Source organism: Saimiri boliviensis, chromosome 2 (assembly GCF_048565385.1).
Source record: "Saimiri boliviensis isolate mSaiBol1 chromosome 2, mSaiBol1.pri, whole genome shotgun sequence".
Taxonomy (NCBI): Eukaryota; Metazoa; Chordata; class Mammalia; order Primates; family Cebidae; genus Saimiri; species Saimiri boliviensis.
The window spans coordinates 197,911,758-197,935,677 of NC_133450.1; the positions used below are offsets into that span (position 1 = coordinate 197,911,758).

The 23,920-nt window shown below is 44.0% G+C and overlaps 1 protein-coding gene across 2 annotated transcripts in view; it reads right to left on the minus strand.

Moving 5' to 3' along the window:
- Positions 1-20,401, minus strand: part of ABCA1 (ATP binding cassette subfamily A member 1) — a 157,060-nt gene extending 136,659 nt beyond the window's left edge. The window contains exons 1-2 of one of the 2 annotated variants that reach the window (XM_074395116.1): positions 20,098-20,401; positions 3,195-3,341 (exon numbers count right to left, since the gene is read on the minus strand). The gene's annotated coding sequence lies outside the window, so the exon portion shown is untranslated. The remainder of the gene's footprint in view (positions 1-3,194; positions 3,342-20,097) is intronic. The other variant, XM_003925261.4, reaches the window with a different exon arrangement.
- Between the last annotated feature and the right edge of the window lie 3,519 nt (positions 20,402-23,920).

Genomic DNA, 23,920 nt, shown 5'->3' on the forward strand with positions numbered 1-23,920 from the left:
ATGCCAGGTGCCGTTCCAGACCTTAGAGATTCAGTGAACAACAGAAGCAAAGTTCCTCCGTTCATGGGGCTTCTATTCTACCAGGGATGGGAAATAGACAAATAATAGCGGGTTGTTCAAGCAGTGGGTGGCAGGATTGATGAAGATAAATAAAGCAGAGTAAGGGGACAGAGAGTAATGGGGCGGAAGTCCTTCCTTTCTGATGCAGCATCTTTGGGACAATGAGCTGAGAGAGTGAACCATATGCTACCCACAAAAGGGTGGCTTAAATGACAGCAGGGATTATAAATTCTTTTCACTTTTCTCTAAAACAAAACCTGGAACACCAGACAGCAGACAGATTCAGTGATGCTGGCAAAAGAAATACACACACACACACACACACACACACACACACACACACACACACATCCATATATATATACACATATATCCATATATATATATATACACACACACACACATACACACATAGATATTCACAGGAAGCTGGCTGGGAAGGGGGAAATGATGACCCTAGTCAGCACCTGGCACCTGCTGCCCCACCTCTTCCTCACCAAAACATTGTGCAATTTTGAAATTGACATGCACATTTCCAAAAGAGATGAGAAATGAGAATTATAAAGAAGAAGAAAGGGAGAGAGAGCAAGATATACCAAAAAGACAAGATAGGAGGATTTTTCCCCCCATTTGGCACAGCCAAAAGGAAAACAGGAACTCCTTCCCGCGGACTGCCCTCTGCCCTTCTACAGCACTCAATCTAAGGAAATACAGTGAGGAAAAAAAGGGCACGTGTCCGTACAGCTACCAGAAGCTGTTCGCTTGTGCAGTAACAAAAGGGCTGACTGGTCTTTTTCCTTCCCACAAGAACACTGACAGCACGTGAGCTTTAGGGCTGGGCTCCCGTCTAAGGGTGACAGTCAGCCCTCATGCCTGAGCCAGGGCAGGTTCCAGAAGAGGGAAATATCCAAGCAGGGACCACACAAGTGTCACATCTCACTGGGACAGAAATTTGCCCCTCTGGGCGGAAGAGGAGAGCCTTGCACAAAATTATGCTTTATTTGACTGTCGTATTAGTAGATAAAATCTCATGGAATTTTGAAGGCTCACTTCCACTATACCCCTGCTGCAATCCTTATAAACAGAGAAGCTGAGGCCTCCCCGAAAGCAAGTGACTTGACTAGCATTAGAGCTGGTTTCTCAAAAAATAACTTTTTCAACTCTTTTCTTGTTGGTGTTGGTGGTGGTGGTGGTGGTGGAGGTTTTGAGATGGAGTCCCACTCTGTTGCCAGGCTGGAGTGGAGTGGAGTGCAGTGATCTCTGCTCCCTGTAACCTCTGCCTCCTGGGTTTAAGCGATTCTCCTGCCGCAGCCCCCTGAGTAGCTGGGATTACAGGTGCCCATCACTACGCCCAGTTAATTTTTGTATTTTTATTAGAGACAGGTTTTACCATATTGGCCAAGATGGTCTCAATCTCCTGATCCTGTGATCCACCTGCCTCAGCCTCGCAAAGTGCTGGGATTACAGGCTTAAGCCACTGTGCCTGGCCCTTTTTCAACAACTCTTAAATGCCCCTTCCCACTAAGCAATTTCTCTTATGATTTTGTTTGCTGTTCTGAATGCATTTCTCAGGGTTCTATCCAAATAGTTCACATACCCAAAATGTATAGTTAGCAACTAATTTTCATCTTTCAAAAACAGTGGTTATATGACAGCTAATTCATTAAACCTTAAACAAATGAGAGAGAGAGAGAGAGAGAGAGAGAGAGAGAGTGTGTGTGTGTGTGTGTGTATTCTACTTTGTTCAACAAACTTCCAAAGTTACCACAAGTGAGATGGAAGTTCAAATTTCCAACAACAGCTATCAATCTCTCTTTTTCATTTTTTTATTTTGTTTTTGAGACAGAGTCCCGCTCTGTTGCCCAGGATGGAGTGCGGTGGCATGATCTCCATTGACTGCACCTCTGCCTCCCAGGTTCAAGTGATTCTCCTGCTTCAGCCTCCAGAGTTGCTGGGATTACAGGTGCCCACCACCACACCCGGCTAACTTTTTCATATTTTTAGTAGAGACAGGGTTTCAACATCTTGGCCAGGCTGGTTTCGAACTCCTAACCTCAAGGGATCTTGTCTCAGCCTCCCAAAGTGCTGGGATTGCAGGCATGAGCCATGGTGCCCAGCCTCAGTATCTCTCTTGATGAGGTTGCTTCTAGATGTCTTTTTTCTTAATTGAGGTATAATAGACAAATAAAAATGTTATATATTTACAGTGTTCTAGATGTCTTATATCAATAACAACTTGCCAGTAAACTACAAAGCAGGAGGTGGATTTAACTGTATCAGATCTGAACTGAAAATAGGTTGGTGCCAAAGCTCTGATTGCCTATTCATGAGATGCTGATGCAAAAGCAAGAATCACAGATGTGACTCATGTGCCTCATCTCCAGAGAGACGAACAGGGTCCTAGAATATTAGGACATGAAACTTCTAAGCTCAACAGAACATGCTTGCTTTGGAAAAGGTCTGTTCTCTAATTGCCTCTCTGATCATGTGCCTCTGAATCGGCAGCCACATTCAGGGACAAGCCTAGCAAGGTTACTGAAGGCCAGGAAACCTGGAAGGAACAGGTTTACTGCACCCATAATTGAAGACAGAACGTGGCTGCTGTGGGGGTGGGAGGGGATTTTGAGTCAACCTGTGATTTCCACCAGGCTGACCCATCAGCTTCATTGAGCCTGAAGCTAATTTGGCTGCTGCAGTTTAACTTTTCAGGCCTCCAGATGCTACTGCACCCTCTATCCTTAAGGGTATCCTTGCTAGGATAGCTTTAAATCACACCACCTCACACTCCCGAAACATTCGATTGACTACATTTCCAGGGAAATTGCCTTTAGCTAGGAGGCCTTGTAGAATGGTCCTGGGCTGGTACTCATCTCCTGAAACTGTGTTCCTACTTTTAATGGCAACATTTTAATAGTCAAATTTGAGAAGCCAAAAGGGATAAGAAATCCTCCAAGGTAAAAGTCAAGAATGGAATGAAGTTATCCAGTCATTCCAGAGGAATTCTAGCATTCTAAACGAGGTGCTGCTATCACATTGTCCATTTAAAAAAATATAGATCCAAAGAATTTTATTAATTTCAACAATCTGTAACTTGGGTACAGTTTTTTTTGAAGTACCAAATGCATCATACTTACTTGATTGTCAGTTACAATAAGATAATAGAGGCCGGGCACAGTGGCTCATGCCTGTAATCCCAGTACTTTGAGAGGCTGAGGTGGGTGGATCACCTGAGGTCAGGAGTTGGAGATCAGCCTGATCAACATGGTAAAACCTTGTCTCTGCTAAAAATAAAAATACAAAAATTAGCTAGGCATGATGGCAGGCACCTGTAGTGTCAGCTACTTGGGAGGCTGAGGTAGGAAAATCACTTGAACCCAGGAGGTGAAGGGTGCAGTGAGCCGAGATTGTGCCACTGCACTCCAGCCTGGGCGACAGAGCAAGACTCCATCACAAAAAAAAAAAAAAAAAAAAAAAAAAAAGGTAATAAATAACTTCACTTCCTTCTTTCACTGGAATACATATGCAATTTCCTATTCAAAATTATTTGCTAATAGCTAATTTTCAAAATGAGGGCTATGAAATGAATATGTAAAAACCGAAACCAGAAATCCATGAATATTATACAAATCTATACTAACCTTTGAGAAACATAATCCTTCATATTGTCAACAATACGATTTTACAAGGGCTCCTGACTGGGTGTGGTGGAGGGAGGCTGAGGCAGGAGGATCACTTGAGGCCCGGAGTTTGAGGCTGCAGTGAATTATGATCACGCCACCGTACTCCAACCTGGGCAACAGTGCAAGACTGTGTCTCAACAATAAACAAACAAATAAATAAGGAGATGCTACAGGTTTAACTCCATCTATATCATGTCACTGATACAACCAAAGATCTGGACAACCAAAGATCCTATTTGTCACCCTCAATATTCCCACTGCCACCAGCTAAACGGTCTCAGAACTTCTAAACCTCACAAGAGCCAGGATTTCTGAAAGCAGATCTGTCTTGTACTCAAGCCCTTGTTTCAAGGCTGTGGAACTACAAAGAAACTCTAACAAAATGTTAGAGATAGTCTCTCTTCCCCTGCTGATTTCCACTAAGCAAATCCCGAGCAACCTTCAAAGGAAGACTTCAGCAAACAATACCACTATTTGCCTTTTCCCTGGTCGGGGGTATGTAGCACATAGAAAAAAGAACCTTTCCTCTAAAAAAGCAATCAATCTTTCAACATTCTATGTCATAGAAAAAAAATCAATTTTTTTCAACCACGATCATAATGCCAGAATAAAAGAGATCCGAAAGGAAGGGACTAGTTAATTCATAAACACTCCGAGGCTACACAGAAACACAAGCAAGCAAGCCTCTATCAACAATCCCTTATTTGCAGAAAAAAAACTTGGTTGGATAATGTTTCCTGCTGTTATAGGAGGATTTTCCAAGAGAATTTTGGGAGAATGGTTTAGTGACTTTATCAGCAAAAATCATTTTGTTTGGCTTCCATCACTGAAGAATCAACATCTTCAGGTGTTCAACCTTCTCCCGGCCTGAAGGATTTATATTTATTTATGAAAGTGCTCAAAGCATTTGGGTGGATAGACAAACCCAAATCTTAGTCACTGTCTTTATTTCTTTTCCTTTGAGTCTATTCTACGATGCACAAAACTCCCCAAATCCTTAACTCCTTTGTTGTCTTGAGCTGTTTCAGCAGGAAGAAAGGAGGTTTTAGAGTCAGAGAAGGCTGGGTTTGAATACTGACTCTGCTACTCACCAGTTCTAGAACCCTAGGGACTCTGAGCCCCTGTATCTTCTCCAAAAAGTAGAGCTGATAATATATGTAAAGCATCTATCCAGTTCTGGAACAAAGTAAGTGTACAGTAGCTATTATAATGAGTAATGCTGCCAACTTCACAGAGTGAAGTATTCATCAAGGGAGGGGCAGAGAGTGGGTGGTATATTAAAGGAATCTCTTTTCTGTCTTCTTTGTCCACAGAAGACACTATGTCTCTTAAGGGCCTTTTCAGAGTAAACTGGAGTATTCACCAGTACCCAGTGCATTGGGAGAGGTGAAAGCATTACAGGGTATCCTGTTGCCACTTCTGACCATTGTTTTACCATAAATCCCCCTCTTGGGGGTCCTTGCCACTCACTTACCCTACTTTCTCTACACTCTCATGGAGGTGATCCTATTTTCCATGGCACATTGCCACCTTCCTACAAGTTTTTAGCACCCGACTCAGTTTTCCTGTCCACCCCATTTCCTCCAGTCTCTATGTCAATTAGAAATCTCTATTTGAAATCTGAGCCTTGGCCAAGCGTGGTAGCTCATGCCTGTAATCCCTGCACTTTGGGAGGCTGAGGTGGGTGGAACACCTGAGGTCATGAGTTTGAGACCAGCCTGGCCAATATGGTAAAACCCCATCTCTCCTAAAAATATAAAAATGAGCTGGGCATGGTGGTAGGCGCCTGTAATTCCAGCTACTCAAGAGGCTGAGACAGGAGAATCACTTGATCCCAGGAGTCAGAGGTTGCAGTGAACCAAGATCATGCCACTGCACTCTAGCCTGCGCAACAAGAGCAAACCTCCATCTCAAAAAAGAAAGAGAGAAAGAGAAAGAGAGAAGGAAGGAAGGAAGGAAGGAAGGAAATCTGAGCCTTATAATTCCATCTTTTCAGCTCTACCTACAATCTCCTCTACTATACCAACTTATCAGTGATCCCTGATAAATAAAGCCATGTGCCACAAGCTGCTGTGTCTCAGCATCTTCCTGCTCTCCACCACACTGAGCCCAAGATGACCCAGTGCTCCACAAACATATGTAGAATGGAAGTAAAACCTCAGGGATAAGAAAAGATAATTAAAGGGCCGGGCGCAGTGGTTCATGCCTGTAATTCCAGCACTTAGGAGGCCAAGGAGAGTGCATCACAAGGTCAGGAGTTCAAGACCAGCCTGGCCAAGATGGCGAAAACCCATCTCTACTAAAAATACAACAATTAGCTGGTGTATTTTTACTGTGGTGGTGGGCACCTGTAATCCTAGTTAATTGGGAGACTGAAGCAGAGAATTGCTTGAACCTGGGAGGCAGAGGTTGCAGTGAGCCAAGATCATGCCACTGCACTCCAGCCTGGACAACAGAGTGAGACTCCATCTCAAAAAATAATAATAAAAAGAAAAGATAGTTAAAGCAGATTCACTGTAGTAACAAACCAGCCAAGAAACTGCACTGAAAGTAAAGGTTTTGGGTGACAAAATTTCCAACTGTGTTCAAAGAAACGTAAGTTCCAGTAGGAGTGCACTTAATCTGATTTTCTTCAAAGCCTCTCTAATTTGTAGGGAAGGACATCCATTTTCACTAGCTTCATGTGAGCCAAAGAGAACCCACGACTGAAGTGCTAGAACCCCTGGTAAACATGCCAGCAAGGAAGGGCACCTTCCCCAGAGGCTCAACCTAGAATATAAGACAGCATTGGTGAGGAGCCTTGAACTCTAAACCCACAGGCTCAAGTCAGGAACTCAGGAAGCCTATCAACACCGGGATACAATTTTGCCACCTTAACACTTTATTCCCTTTACTTGTGCCACACTGAGTTATCCAATCTCCAGGCTCTCGTCCAGTTCTCGTTTATACAGTATCAGCAGCCTTCTCCAGAATGTCCTCTCACCCGCCAGCTCTTGAGGCAGTCATATGTCACGTGTGCAAGACGCTTCTATTTCTGCAGCCCAGTGAGGGCAAGCTAACTCAGTTAGTGAGAATTTAATCAAAGTTAAAGGACAAGCACAGAGACACATAGTCTAAGTCTGGCCCTCCAAAACTTACAGCCAAACTCCTTCCTTAGAATAATCAAAACGAACCTTTTTGCTGGCTGCCTCACTAAATTAAGAGAAGAAAGGGGAATAAGATCACAAGTTTAAATCTACATACTTGTGATTCTGAAAAACAAAAACTTAAGGGTGTTTTTCTTTAAATATTGACAACACGAACTCTATTACGTGAGGTCCGAGAGGCTCCTACAAAACAACTCAGATCTGCATTATTCCAATATTATCAAGATTCGGAGTGCTCCTTATAGAAATAACTACTGCTATTAAGATGTTCACAAATCAAACATTCTGTGTGCCAAAGAAAGAAGTGGGAAAAATGGAACTGAATTACTGGGTTGCATTTTTGCTAGTCTCCTTTCCTCAACTGTGGTTTTGAAAAATTCACACAATATGGGCCGGGCGTGGTGGCTCACACCTGTAATCCCAGCACTTTGGGAGGCCGAGGCAGGTGGATCATGAGGTCCTAAGATTGAGATCATCCTGGTCAACAAGGTGAAACCCCGTCTCTACTAAAAATACAAAAAATTAGCTGGGCCTGGTGGTGTGTGCCTGTAATCCCAGCTACTCAGGAGGCTGAGGCAGGAGAATTGCCTGAACCCAGGAGGTGGAGGTTGCGGTGAGCCCAGATCGCACCATTGCACTCCAGCCTGGGTAACAAGAGCAAAACTCCATCTCGGAAAAAAAAAGAAAAATTCACACAATACAATCCCCCCAAGCAACAACGTGTTAAGTATTCACATCAGGTGAGAACTGGTGTTGATCACATACTCTAAGAACAAGAATTGGACAATGTGGGCCGGGCACGGTGGCTCAAGCCTGTAATCCCAACACTTTGGGAGGCCGAGGCAGGTGGATCACAAGGTCAAGAGATCGAGACCATCCTGGTCAACATGGTGAAACCCCGTCTCTACTAAAAATACAAAAAATTAGCTGGGCATGGTGGCGCGTGCCTGTAATCCCAGCTACTCAGGAGGCTGAGGCAGGAGAATTGCTTGAACCCAGGAGGTGGAGGTTGCGGTGAGCCGAGATCGTGCCATTGCACTCCAGCCTGGGTAACAAGAGCGAAACTCCGTCTCAAAAAAAAAAAAAAAAAAAAAGAATTGGACAATGTCCCAAAATGGAGGGCCCTCTGGGGTCAGAGTGTTGTGCTCTTTTCTGCAGACTCCAGGGACACATCCCCTCTGCTTAATGGAAGCCGCTGGAACCAAATGTTAGACAACCCTCTGTTTGCTCCACAGAGCAGAAAGCCATGCTTAGATCACGTGAAATGTGACTGAAACTGTAAACTGGAAGATGGCACCAACTCCACTAAATTTGCAAATCCTGCAACAAGACTGAAAACTGAATAAACAATACTTGACCAAAGGCTTTCTTTATCTTGAACTCAAGGTTTTTACTATAATTAACACAATCATTAAAGTAAAAAAATAAAACCCTCCCTTGAATCACAGTTAATATTAACCAGCCAACATCAACATTAGGTTTCATACTTTTGCATAAAAAAAAACCAGTCTTTAGGAAACCGTCAACATTCAGGATTTCTGAAGAGATTTCCCTGTGATTTGAACTTACACAGAACAATTTTTATTTGCAAGAAACAAAAAGTTCCAATTGAAAAACCCTTAAGATTCAAATTGGACCAACAGACAGGAGAAATAAATGAGGCCAGTCCACTATTTAACATTTCAGCGTCTGTTTTAAGCTGAAAGGAACAGAAGTCTAGAGACACAATTTCTTTTTTCTTTCCTATAAAGGGCACTGTAATACTTATCCTAAATTCTGGTATAGTATGAAGAAGCCTGGATTAAAGAGGCAAGAGACTACGATTTTAATTTCCAGTTAATGACAGATGGAGAATAAACTTAGCAAGCCTTCCTACCACGGTGGGTGAAAGAAGATAAAACAAGTCTTTTTTGAGCCGGAGTCTCGATCTGTTACCCAGGCTGGAGGGCAGTGGCATAATCTCGGCTCATTGCAACTTCTGCCTCCTGGGTTCAAGAAACTCTCCTGCCTCCACTTCCCAAAGTGCTTGGATTACAGGCATGAACCACCGCGCCTGACCAGAAAACAAGTCTTTTTGATGAAGAAGCTGCTGTGGATGACCTTCCGAGTCTAAGAAAACTCTCTGGGACTTTGGTATCCAGTAGCCATGGAATATACATCCCAAAGAGCATGAGAAACTGTAACACAAGATCCCAACATCAAAAATATGTTGCTATTTTCTCCCACAGTGCTGGTAGGGGTGCAAACTGGGACACTTTGGCAACTTACATTAAAATGCTGTGAGAGAACAGGGAGAAGCATTCCTTAAAAGTTCTAGGAAAGGTGTTACGGAGGAGGTAGCATGAGAAATTCAGCCAAGTGGGAAAAGCACAAACTCGGGAGGCAGACAGACATGAGTTTGGATCCCTGACTCTGCCATTAGCCAAGTAGGGAACCATCAACAAGTCACTTAACTTTGTGTCAGTCAGGTGCATCATCTGAAGTATGGGGCTAATATAACAATAGGCAAGCTCAGGATTTCCTCAAATGTGGGAGATACTCAGAGGATTTTAGGAGATGAACAAGCACAGTATTAAACACTGAACCACATCATTGGAAAATATGGTTCTTTTCAGCACTTCTTCAGCCTCTATAACATTTTTATTATATTATTAAGGAGAAAGCGGCCGGGCGCAATGGCTCAAAACCTGTAATCCTAGCACTTTGGGAGGCCAAGGTGGGTGAATCACTTGAGGTCAGGCGTTCAAAACCAGCCTGGCCAACATAGTGAAACCCCATCTCTACTATAAATTCAAAAATTAGCCAGCCACGTTAGCACGAGCCTATAATCCCAGCTATTCGAAAGGCTGAGGCAGGAGAATTGCTTGAATCCAAGAGGAAGAGGTTGCAGTGAGCCAAGATTGTAGCACTGCACTCCAGCCTGGACAACAGAGCAAGACATGCCTCAAAAAAAATAAATAAATAAAAGGAGAAAGCCTTTGTTCAGTCTTCTTTTTGATACCTCTTTAACCCTTGCTCACAAAGTAAGATCTAGTCTCCTAGTCAGCTGGGGCCTTTGAGAGCCAATAGTTTATCTTATACATAGACTATAACAAAAATAATTTGTCTTTATCCTAATTATTTTTAAAATTACCTCCCATTTATAATAACTGATATTGGTTTTCCAATTACAGGTCAAATACGAAGTTATTTTTAAATATATTGATGATTACAAAAATGGAGTCAATTTCAGTAGCTTGCACAGGCTGAAATGCTACCTATCTCAGAGTTCTGGTGAAAATTGAACGAGATCAGGTGCAGGAAAAGCCCTAGCCCATGCTGTGTTCCTTCACCCATGGTCTGGTTGATGGGTAAAATTTCAGTAGGTGAAGAATATGAGGAAAGCATCTAATGTGAACCAGGGCAAATACAGGAGATAGACGTGAGATTCCAGAACAACGAGAAGCCAAACAATAGCAGGAAGGGGTTCTTAAAGTAGAAGATGAAAACCTGGAGAGAGAGATTCTAACAGGTACCAAACCATACTGTATGTTAATCAGTCGGGGGAGAAAACAAGGCATAGTTCTTTTGAATATGTGTGTTATAATCCAGGACAAAGTTGCCAAAATAGGTCACAGTTTTATTTCAAAGAGCCTTGAATGCCAAGCAAAAAGAGATCCTTAAGGGTGACAGATTCTTAGAAGTCTTTTGACCTCTGTCCAGCACCTAGTATTTTCCACAGAACATGGTGTTTATTTGTTGAACAAATAAATTTCTGCTTAATAGCACTGTCTGTGTATTAGCGTATTTAATTTTGAAATATATACATATGTGTGCTGTTGTCGTTGTTGGTGTTAATATCTTATCTTCCTCTTCCTTCTCTCTCCCAGTACCACAGAACAGCCTAACCCCAGCTAAGGTAAACTCTTAACACCAATCTAAGGCCTGTGCCTGGGAGTGGAGAAGGATCTGCAGTCAGTGTAAACTCATCATTCTGGGCCTTCACTTTCTCTCTGCCTTTCCAAGGAAAGCTACTGCTTGCATCAGTGTTGTCTTTATGTCAAAGGTGTTTTCACCTAAATATCAGATCCAACAGATTTCAAGCCACCACCCTCCAAAGACTCGCTTCTCAAGAAAACAAGTTTGGTTTGACTCTTGGCAAAAACAATTATTTCCAACCTGGCATCCTACAAGAATTTTGCAAAGCAAGGATGAACAGGGGTATGACACCCAAACATCGTCCTAGCTGCTTCTTCCCCCTCCCTGCCCCTGGCCAGAAACCTCTTCCTCCTTTTTCTCCTTCTTCCTTCCACTCCTAATTTGTTATGATCTCTCAAACAACAAACTCGGGACAATGCTTTAGAAAGCTTTGTGTCTTACCCACCTACCCCCAATGAAGGTCTTCTGAGATACTTAAAACTATCCGTATGAGGTATAGTCCAATTCCCCTCCTAGGATGGGTACTAGCATTCTATTCTTGAAGGATGAATGAGCCTGAAGAGTTGGTATGTTTTCCTTTGATCACCTATTGGCTTAACAGGACTCCAATATAAGAAGCAAAACCTATACTCAAAATGATGCTGGAGACGGAGAGTCTAATTTTATTTTACAGAGATTTTCCAAATGGTGAGTCAGAAGCAAGAACAGTGTCTCACTAAATCATGTTTACTCAACTGAAATTTATTGAATTAAACCAACTCCTCCTTTGCATTTCAGACGAGAAAGCCTTCTGGTTCTATGATTCAAGTCTTCATTCACTCAAAGCAAGTAAATAGGAAATTTCAACAGCTTTCTCTCCTCCTTCTCATTCCTTTCTTCCATCCTCGATCTGATCAGGAATGCTCTGAGGCATTCCCTGGATATTTCTTGTTTACCTCTCAAAATTCACATGGTATGTTACACTAATGTTCAGCACATTCCTCAGATCTCTGGGTGGCTCTAATCAAAGGATAGCTCCTTCTCCTAAATACAGACCTGGAGTTACAGAACATAAGAGCTGGAAGGGCTCTTTAAAAGTCAAGTAGTATCATTTTATAGACCAAAAACCTAAATAACAGAAAAATAAAAATGACTTGTCTAAGGTCACATGACTTCTTAATGGGTTTGTGGGCATTCATGAACATCCTGTAATTACACATAAAAATTGGACTATATGAGCCCATGTGTATTTTTCCTGAAGAGAGAATCCGTATCTTTCTTCAAAGAAGTCAACAATCCCTTCCCCAAAATATGGTAACCACTGATAATTATATGCATCTTTGAAAAGAAATTTAACTAAAATCTAATTGTTCCAAGTCTGAATAGTAATATGAATTAGTGATCTAGAATAAAAGTGGAACCTAATTCAATAACTGTCATTGTCATCATCTATTTTTTTTTCATGTCTGGGATATCAATGCAAGTTACATTGAATAAACATAATTTGATGTGGAAGTAAACTATCAAGCAAGCTTTTAAAATCACTGAAAACACTAGTACGAATAAATATCACTATAAGCCAAGCATTGCATTATATGCTTCACATTATATACACATGCAAATACCTATTTTAAAGATGATGAAACTGAGGCAAAGGGCAATCAATAACTTGCCTAATGTCAGATATCCATTAGTAATAACCATAATTTCAATCTACATTAATTTGACTCTGATATCCATGCTCTTTTTCACTAATATTTGCATCTACACTTCAAGATGTCCAAATACTAATAATAAATTCTATTTACTTATTTAGAAAGAACTAAATAAACACTCTAAAGTAGCTTCAAGGAAGTCTTTTATAAATGGATCTACTACCAGAAAGTTCTTCTTAGGAAATTTCATAAACTAAATACCAGTTATCACAAAATATCTGGACTTCAAGACTAGACAGATAAAATGCTTTGACTTCCAAATGCTTCTTGGAAGTTGGATTTGACACAGAAAACACTGGAGAATTTTAAACACATACACACCACCCCCCTCACTGAAAAGACTGTATAGAAGAATAGATTCAAATGCATATGAAGTTATTGTTTTTTAAAAAAGTGTTTCAATCTCTAAATTACTTAGTCATGACTCTTAATAACAAAAATAAATTAGTATACAACTCAAAGTACTTGAATGTGGAAAGCCACAGACTAGAGCATTTTCTTTTTTTTTTTTTTTTTTTTTTTTTTGAGACGGAGTTTCGCTCTTGTTACCCAGGCTGGAGTGCAATGGCGCCATCTCGGCTCACCGCAACCTCCGCCTCCTGGGTTCAGGCAATTCTCCTGCCTCAGCCTCCTGAGTAGCTGGGATTACAGGCACGTGCCACCATGCCCAGCTAATTTTTTGTATCTTTAGTAGAGACGGGGTTTCACCATGTTGACCAGGATGGTCTCGATCTCTTGACCTCGTGATCCACCCGCCTCGGCCTCCCAAAGTGCTGGGATTACAGGCTTGAGCCACCGCACCCGGCGAGCATTTTCTTAAATCAGAGCTGCCTCAGAAAAGGAAATGAAATTGAGCAAAACAGAAATGTTTGTTCTACAAAAAGTAATTTGGCCTAAATAATTTCAGTATGTACTAAAATTTCTCAATCTAACATAAGCCTAGAAACCTAGCCTTAACTACAGTTGTTTCTCATATCATTGTATTTCTAATGCTTTTCTGTGATTATCCTGTTATCTTAAGTAGTCTTTTAGAAGACAGGAAGCAAACATGAGGTTCCCATTCTCCTTGTTCCACTTATTCAAGTTCACATTAATTCAACTCCTTCCATATTAAGCGGGATGAATTAAGTCCAGGGAAGAATGAATCAAAGACTTCCTTCTAGAGGAGCATACAATAAATGTTAACTACAATAAAAAACAGAATTAAATACATGACACAAAGCGTGCTGTAACCCAGGTCTAATGGAAGTAAAAAGAAGGGATCTTATTTATTTATTTATTTATTTATTTTTTGAGACTGAGTTTCGCTCTTGTTACCCAGGCTGGAGTGCAATGGCGCGATCTCGGCTCACCGCAACCTCCGCCTCCTGGGTTCAGGCAATTCTCCTGCCTCAGCCTCCTGAGTAGCTGGGATTACGGGCACGCGCCACCATGCCCAGCTAATTTTTTGTATTTTTAGTAGAGACGGGGTTTCACCATGTTGACCAGGATGGTCTCGATCTCTTGACCTCGTGATCCACCCGCCTCAGCCTCCCAAAGTGCTGGGATTACAGGCTTGAGCCACCGCGCCCAGCAAGATCTTATTTTCAAGTCAGTGACGGGAAGGAGTGGATCCAGAAGAGCTTCCTGAGGAGGGGAATATTTAAATCAGGTCCTAAAGTAGGCTTGCAACAGCTAAAGAGTTTTGTACCAACCTTGTTTTCAACATGGGAAAAGACAGGATTTCAAACTTTGTTGTAGGAACTGAATCCAATGTTCCTCTGCTGTTGGAATAAATGCTCTTTGCCTGAATGCTAGTTGTGGTCTTCACAGAATGCAGAGTAACTGAAGTCCCCACCGAAAATCAATTTTATGTAAGCTTTTAATTCTCTGGCTTCCTGTATTTCTAAAATGTACTTTTCTATGCAAGCTACTTACTCAGGCAACTGTTTTCAGGTGAAGATACTCAAATGAAAATACTCACCTTTCGCTTTTTGCTAATATTTCACATGTCAAAACTTTGATAGTCAGACAAAGTCTTTACCCCGAGATTGGTAAACTCACAGAAGCCAAACTGCCTGGATGCAACTTCAGCTCCACTACTTACGAACTCCATAATCATCTACGTAGCTGGCCTATACCTCAGTTTCCCATCTATAAAGATAATAACAGCACCTATCTCATATGGTTCTCATGAGAATTAACTGAATTATTATGTGGAAAACTTAAAAACATATCCAACATACGGTAAATCAACCATAAATGCAACTATTTTTACCAAGAGGTGTTTTCAAAGAGTGTATTTCTAATTAGCTATACCAGTTAATAAGAAAGGCGCTTTCTCATCCTATTTCACTTATGAGCCAGACGGGGTCTTTTTTGAGATGGAGTCTCGCTCTGTTGCCCAGCTGGAGTGCAGTGGCATGATCTCAGCTCAGTGCAACCTCCACCTCCCAGGTTCAAGCAATTCTTCTGCCTCAGCCTCCCGAGTAGCTGGGATTATAGGCACCCACCAGCATGCCTGGCTAATTTTTGCATTGTTAGTAGAGACGGGCTTTTACCATGTGGGCCAGGTGAGTCTCAAACTCCTAACCTCAAGTGATCTGCCTGCCTTGGCCTCACAAAATGCTGGGATGACAGGAGGGAGCCACCGAGTGCAGCTAACAAGGCAACTTTGAAACTGTATTTATTTAAAAAAAAAAAAAAAAAAAAAAAAACCTTAAGAAAAAAACTAAATTTGATTTCTAAACCGTAACAGTAGTAGCAGAGAAACAGCTTATTTCAAAATAAATAACAGAGAAATAGCTTATTTCAAAGAGTCCACAACATAATTAGGGATAGGAAAAGCAGGAATCATATTGTATTATAACAATTTTTTAAACTTCACCAAAGTTAGGATTTACAACAAAACTAACAGTTCATTTATCTTTTCCTTTGTTTCTTATGGCCTTACAGCCTGATACTCTCTCATTCCATTTTCTAGAGATGACAGGGGTGAAGACATTTTGAGATCACAGAGCTACTCACAAACATCTGACTGAAGCAATAGTATACTGTTCATTATGAACCAAGTAAAAAATTAGAGTTGAGTAAATTTTATTCTGTTCTTTCCAGGATGTTGCAATCCCAATGCAAGCAAGGTCTCAAGTTAAAGAGAATTTGGCTGACCCACTCACAGCAACAAGGTAAATCTGATACAGGCTGCAGATTCTGATAAGGATTATAGCAGATGAATGTAGAGAAGAAGATGGTGAGCATCTTTGAAAAGTTCCCAGCTTGCAGCAGCTGAAATGTTTGTGCAGGAGTTAAAGAACCCTGGAGCTTACTGGCTGGGTTCAAGTCTTAGCGCTGCCTCTTGCAAGGTACGTGGCCAGAGATAAATTAGCCTCTCAGTTACTTAATCTTGTAAACTAGGGACAATAAATGGTTTTGCTGTGAAAATTCACTTAGCATTTGATGACCTGCACAGTGGCTTATGCCTATAATCGCAGCACTTTGGGAGGCTGAGGTGGGAGGATTGCTTGAGCCCAGAAGTTCAAGACCAGTCTGGGCAACATACTGAGACCTTGACTCTACAAAAAAATTTTAAAATTTAGCCAGGAGCAGTGGCAAGTCCCTGTGGCCCCAGCTCCTTAGGAGGCTGAAGTAAGAGGACCACGTGAGCCCAGGAGGCTGAGATTGCAGTGAGCCTTGTCCATGCAACTGCATTCCAGCCCTGAGTAACAGCGTGAGACCCTATCTCAAAATAAATACAATAAATAAATAAACATGTGAAAAACATTTCAAACAGTACTTGCCACACAGTGCTATGTAAGTGTCTGTTAAACCTTAACAATAACTTTGGCCATTCACGGTTACATCCATAAGCAGATAAGAAGATGGTCTCATTTTTTAGAGTCGATATTCTCCCAGCTCCCAGCATAGTTAAACAAGTGTTCAGAACGATCTTTTAAAACTTGATGCTAGAGTAAATGACCATAACGATTATTATAATCGTATTATTTCTTTAACATCTGGATAGAAAAAAAAATGTATTTGAGACTGGACGTGGTGGTTCATGCCTATAATCCCAGCACTTTGGGAGGCTGAGGCTGGCAGATCACTTGAGGTCAGGAGTTCAAGACCAACCTGTCCAACATGGTGAAACCCTTTCACTACTAAAAATACAAAAATTACCCGGGTGTCATGGTGAACACTTGTAATCCCAGCTGGTTGGGAGGCTGAGGCAGGAGAATCACCTGAACCTGAGAGGCGGAGGTTGCAATGAACCGAGATCCCACCACTGCACTGCAGCCTGGGCAAAAAAGCAAGACTTCATCTCAGGAAAAAAAAAATGTATTTGGTTTGAAAAGTATTTTAGAAATGCAAAAACCACATGCATTTTGATATTTTTCTGGTTATCCAAAAGGTTCATAATTAGGAGTCTAAAGCAATGTTCATTTATTCTAGAAGCTCAAAATTAAAACAGTGAGGATCTTAATTTGTAGTCACTACAAATACAGCCAAAGTATCCTGGCTTATGGGAGAGAAGATCCCTTTTAAGAAAAAAGATTTAAATGGAAAAATTCCAAGCAACTCCTCTCCAAATAAGGTAAGTACTGCAGAAGGTAATAAAAAGCTTAGTTGCTGAACTTCCTTCAGTTTCATTCATTTTTAATGTTTACATTGGTACTCCTTGAGCAGAAGGAACCAACCCTTGAAAACAATCAAACCCTGATCACTCTATTTTCCAATCCTGCACTAATGCACTGTCTCACACAAACTGTAAAGATGTTCTAAGTCAAAATGTGTCCAGGGGCCATTATAGGCCTGCACTTGTAGAAATACTAGGGTTGGCCAGGCGCAGTGGCTCACACCTGTAATCCCAGCACTTTGGGAGGCCAAGTCAGGCGGAACACAAGGTAAGGAGTTTGAGACCAGCCTAACCAACATGGTGAAACCCTGTCTCTACTAAAAATACAAAAATTAGATGGGCGTGGTGGCACGTGCCTGTAATCCCAGCTTCTCAGGAGGCTGAGGCAGGAGAATGGCTTGAACCTGGGAGGCGGAGGTTGCAGTGATCTGAGATCGAGCCACTGAACTCCAGCCTGGGAGAAAGAGTGAGACTCCATCTCAAAAAAAAAAAAAAAAGAAAGAAAGAAGGAAAGAAAGGCAGATGGACAAGGGCTGAGATTTCAAATGCTTATCTGCAGGGGAAACAACATACCGCAGATGTGCAGGTTACAGTCAGATATGTCATTCTGGAACACTATGGTTGCTCAATACAGACTCCTAAACTGCCCTGCCAACAGTAGCAATTCCTTAAACGACTCCTAATCATCATAAAGGCTTAAAACTCTCTTCCCTGGTCCTTCTGATTCTACTGTTGGTTCTAAGCACATACAGTGTATCCATGTTTTCCTAAAATTCCCTAGCATTAATTATTTTAATGGTTTGTGGAAGCACTTGGGAAACAGGCTGACAATGGAAACTGTATTTGAAAAATATTATAATATCTGTAGAGGTTCTACTCAGGAACCTCTCCATGTTTCCATACTTTCTCTGGTTTAGGAGAAAGTTTCTCAAGAGAATGATTTTCTCGACAGAAAGATAAAGTTTCTCAACAGAAAGCCTTCATTATTTTTGTGGTAGGTATGAGAATAGGCTGAAATAAAAGAGGAGATGAAAAATTAAGGACTTTTTCAGTTCAGTTTTGTTTTAAAAGAAGGTCAACACTGAGGTCTGGTTCTAAGCTACAGCTGTTAAAAAAAAAAAAAAAAAAAAAAATCAAGAAAATTCCAGTGTTGAACTTGGGGAAATTTGTGTGAGGTTCTCTTTGTGAGAAGCAGGAATTGGGCAATGGAGGGAAAGTGACTTGCTGATTTCAGTACCAAAAAAGTTTGTTTTTACTTTTAACGAAATTTAACCACTATGATATGATATGTATATACTACCCATTCCCTTCTTGGGGTGCCATTGAAAAGTCGGATTTTAAAAGCTAATAGTATCAATGCTGCACAGGCAGGCCATTTGCTGCTAGTGCTAGAAAACTTTTATCTTCCTTTGTTTATTTTATTAATTTTAAGCTTATTTCTTTTCTTCTTTCGGATAAAAATATACATAAAGAGGCACTTACACACAACCCCTGGCACCATCCGCCGCCCCAAGAACCTTCCCGATTTACCAGCGGCCTGGGAGTTCAGAAACACACTAACAAAAAAGCAACTATATGGGTTTTTGCCTTAACCCTCATAGTTCCTCCCCGTCTGCAACCACCGGTCTTTACCGGCTTCACAGTCAGAACCGCGAGCAAAGACACCTAGCAGAGCCGGCCGATTCCTAGATCCCCCGGCCAGGAGGCGCTGCGGGCCAGTCTCTGGGGGCCACCGCAGCCCGCGCCCAGCACCCCCACCCTCACGGCAGAGCCCAGCCCAGCCACGCCGCGGAGCTCCAAGTTCTGCGCCGCCGGCTGGGGTTACTCGCGGTCATTCCACGGCACCACTTCGCCCCAGCTTCCCCATCTGCACCCAGGGTGAAGCTGCTCCGAGAGACAAGCGGCAAGGGTCAGGGAGATGGGACGGCAGGGGACTTGGGGGAGAGAGAATCGGGCACCCCACCTCCGGGTTTCCGCAGGCTCTCCAAAGTCTTGGTTTTAAAAGAAACAAAACTCCGCCGGGAGCGGTGGCTCACGCCTGTGATCACAACACTTTGGGAGGCCGAGGCGTATGGATCACCTGAGGTGGGGAGTTCGAGACCAGCCTGGCCAGCATGGTGAAACCCCCGTCTCTACTAAAAATGCAAAAATTAGCTGGGCGTGGTGACGCACTTCTGTAGTCCCAGCTACTTGGGAGGCTGAGGCAGAATCGCTTGAACCCAGGAGGCGGAGGTTGCAGTGAGCCGAGATCGCACCACTGCACTCCAGCCTGGGCAACAGAGCAAGGCTCCTTCTCAAAAACAAACAAACAAACTCGTCCCCGCTCTGCGCCTGGGACACCAGCTCCGGTGAGCGCACGGAGACCGTAGGCGGACCACCCCCCCGCCCCACTTCAGGTCAAACAAAGCCCCTAGGCCTCTAGTGAGCAATAACACCACGGACCCCCTGAAACACGGACACCCTTTGGGACACGTCAAACTCGAGTTCTTAGGGACCAAGGACGCGCCGCTCCAGCCCCGGGGCGCTTGAAGCCGATCCCCAGGTCAGAAGAGACCAGCTTAAGAACCGAGTGAGGACTCAGTGCTGGCATTTGTCTCTGTAGGTTTCCAACCGGCTCAGGCGCCTCGGAACAAAGGGACGCGCTCCGTGCCAGACCTGCAACTCTCCCCACTCGGCAGCAGGGCCCTCAGCACTCACCGGAACCCCGATCCCACCGAGCCCCGGGTACTGCGCCCGGGTCTCCACGCCCAGAGATGCTCCCGGTCTCCACCGCCGGGCGAGCCCCGAGCGCAGCAGTGCCGAGCCCTGGGGTCCCCAGAGCTCGCCCTAGGACATTCCCCACTTACGCTGCCCCAGTCCCACTGGAGTTGCAAGTGGTGGGGATGTGGGGCACCGGATGAAAGCCCCGAAACCGAGCATTTCCCGAAGCCTCCTTGGTCTAGAAACAAAACAATAACGACCAAGTAAGTCACTGGAGAGGCTCTTACCTGTTTTCCACTTTTGTGTTGGCGTCTCTTTCTCCCACCCCTTGACAAGCCTTCCGGAGACGGGGAGAAAACTGAACCCGAGAAAAAACAAGCAGCAAAGCGTCCTGAGAACTGGCCCTGCAGGCGCGCGGCGCCCCCCACCCTGCCCTGCCCTGCGCTGCCGCAGCCGGGGAGAGAGGCGTCGGTCGGCTCTGCGGGTCCCGGCCCCACTCACTCTCCCTCGGAATTACGGGGTTTTTGCCGAGACTAGTTCCTTTTATAGATTCGGCTGCACCGAGCGCCGAGGTTACTATCGGTCAAAGCCTGTTCTCTCCCTCCTCCCCCGCCCCCTTCCCGGCCTCTGTTTATGTAGTTCAGTCACTCAGCAGAAAGCACGTGGAGCCGCTGCCCGCCCCTTAAACGGGCGACGTTCGGCCGCGCGCGAGACGGCTGGGGGACTTGGAGGTGGTGGGTGGGATGGGGGTGGAGGGTGCAGCAGGAGTCTCGGGGTCGGCGGTCTGCACCCCCTGCCCCCGCCGGGGCCCCCAGGCCTGGAGACGCGCGGGAAGCTCTGGGCTCCCGGCTGCGCCGCAGACTCTCCAGTCCGCGTTCCCGGCAGCCAAGGGCACCGGTGGAATTTGCTTCCTCTAAATCGTGCTTTCCACAATTTTGTTTTCCTTTGTTAGTTTCCTCAACCGGAGGGAGGGATTGGGGGAGAGAGAGCTCCGGGCTGAATCCCCCTCAGGACGCTGGTTACTTTGTCTTTTGTTTGCTTTCAAAGACCTAGGCTGGGTGGAGGGACGGCGGCCGGTCCTCTTGAGTACCGGGCAGCTTTTGTTTTACCCTCCACTTGACTCGGTTTTTGATAGGCGACCTACTGCCTTTGAGCTCCCCAGCCTGAGCTCCCCTGAGAGGAACATCTCATTGCTTCTCTTCATAAATTGAGAGGAAGGAGCCCACGAAACCAAAAAGAGGAACAAACAGAAACGCGGAACAATGTGGACCAGCCCCCTTTTAATTTTCCAGATATTGATCAGCCTCCCTGTGATAAAAACACAGGACTTGTATTTAGCTTGTATGAATCTGTAAAGTGCAGCTAGAGAATTGCAGTCGTGTAAAATTATGTAGCCACTCCAGATCTCCAGGCTGTAGGGAAACAAAACCACCCAAAACATTTGAGGGGCAAAAGCAAGAGGGCGAACGCAGGCCTATGCATTATATGTCTAAATATGTGGGTCATCCGCCAAGCCAACAGCCTAAATGTCTCCTACCTTGACAAAGACATCTCTGTAGCCACCTTGAAGGGCACGTTTAGGCTCTTCAGTATGACCTGAGTTTTGGCTGGAATTAGGTGGCATGAGAGAGCTGCCCCCAGCTTAACTTCTCTTCCATCTCCAGCTCCATCTTATTCCAGAACTCCCAATACCTGCCTGTGGACACCCAGCTGCACAAGCCCCCTCAGTGCTAGTTGACAGGACCTCCGGGCCACAGCTCAAGCCCAAGTACCCACATCAGTGGTTCTGTCAACACTAAGGACAGACCCATAGAAGAGGCCCACGCAGGCCCTGGAAGTGCACGTGGGGGCCACAAGGCAAGGAATTCTGGAGTCACAGGCACTCATAACTCTGGGTGGCATGGCCCCTTTGCCCCATGGACTGCTTGCCGTTAGTAAGGGAAGGATCTGAGCCTGGCACAGTGGCTCGTGCCTGTAATCCCAGCACTTGGTTAGGAGTTCGAAACCAACCTGGCCAACGTGGTGAAACCCCATCTCTACTAAAAATACAGAAATTAGCTGGATGCCCGTTATCCCAGCTACTTGGGAGGCTGAGGCAGGGAGAATCGCTCAAACCCAGGAGATAGAGGTTATAGTGAGCAGAAATCACACCACTGCACTCCAGCCTGGGTGGCAGAGCAAGACTCCATTTCAAGGGAAAAAAAAAGCAGGGGGGCCGGGCACGGTGGCTCAAACCTGTAATCCCAGCACTTTGGGAGGCCGAGGCGGGTGGATCACGAGGTCAAGAGATGGAGACCATCCTGGTCAACATGGTGAAACCCTGTCTCTACTAAAAAAAATACAAAAAAATAGCTGGGCATGGTGGCGTAATCCCAGCTACTCAGGAGGCTGAGGCAGGAGAATTGCCTGAACCCAGGAGGCAGAGGTTGCGGTGAGCCGAGATCGAGCCATTGCACTCCAGCCTGGGTAACAAGAGCGAAACTCCGTCTCAAAAAAAAAAAAAAGCAGGGGGATGGATCAGAGGAAGGCCAGAGAAGAGCTTTGCCCAGGGCCTAGCAGAGGAGCCTCTCTTGCCTCTGTCAAATAACCTTGGTCAAGAAATTGGGTTTTGGGGTCAAACTTGACAACCACATGATGAGCAATTTAGGTAAAATCTTTCTGTTTTTATTTTATTTTAATTTTTGAGACAAGGTCTTGCTCTATCTGCCCAGGTTGGAGTGCAGTGGCCCAGTCATGGCTCACTGTAGCCTTGATCCTGGACTCAAGTGATCCTCCCACCTTAGCCTCCCAAGTAGCTGGGACCACAGGTGCATGCCACCACCCCCATCTAATTTTTGTAATTTTATTTTTATTTTTTGTAGAGACAGGGTTTTTGCCATGTTGCCCAGGCTGGTCTCAAACTCTGGAGCGCAAGCCATCCTCCCACCTCTGCCTCCCAAAGTGCTGGGATTATAGATATAAGCCATTGTGCCTGGCCTGTTTCTTCATCTTTAAAATGAAAAGAAGATTATGTTCTCTCTTCCTCACAGGGGTTTTCTGCAAGTGAACTTTGTTGAAACCTTTGCGCTCCTTGGCAGAATGATATTATAAATGCAGAAAGTGTTATTAACTGACTATTCATGTCATTTTCAGATGTTTCCTGCAGCTCGTAAAGTGTTTCACATGTCAAACTTTCAAATCTCCAGGAATAACACAGTTACAAATAATCACTGGCTCTCTCTATATAAAGGAAAGCTCCTGGAAAAGGTCCTTCCTCACATGATTTTAGAGAGTATTTAGGTCTTCCTGACCCTCCATCTCCTCTCTCCTTCTTCTACCTATTTGAAGTTGACCACCAAAACCATACTTTTTGGAATTTTGAAGCATATAGTTCCAAAAGGAACCCCTAATAGGAGAATGGGCAACAGTTAAGTTCTATATACACAAGACAAAGGTAAGATACTGCAGAAAGGGGATGAGCCCAAGAAAAAAATCAAAGACCCAGAGAGAGAACAGCCATTGATTCTAAATGCATAAGTCTATGGCCCCAAAGCCAAACTTGTTTCACTAAGAACAACCTGTGGTTTCAGGAATCTGCTCTTCCGCCACAGTGAATACAGGAACACATTACAGTGTTTGAAATGTTTATTTTCCTTGTTGATCTTTACTGTTAGAAGGGCCCAAACCCCCAAAGTGGCTAAGTAATGTGGCCAGGTTGCACACAGCGATGTAAGTTTGCTGACACCAAGCTCATACTTTACAAGTGTAATATCTTCATAGGACAAAAATACTGAATCTCTAAAGCTAGAGCCTAAGAGATGCCCCTTAAAAAAGAAACGTACTGCCGGACGCAGTGGCTCATGCCTGTAATCCCAGCATTTTGGTAGGCCAAGGTAGGTGGATCACCTAAGGTTGGGAGTTCAAAACCAGCCTGACCAACAGGGAGAAACCCCACTGCTACTAAAAATACAAAATTAGCGGGGCACGCCTGTAATACCAGCTACTTGGGAGGCTGAGGCAGGAGAATCACTTGAACCCAGGGGGCAGAGGTTACAGTGAGCCATTGCACTCTAGCCTGGGCAACAAGAGCAAAACTCCATCTGAAAAACATAACAACGACAACAAAAAGGC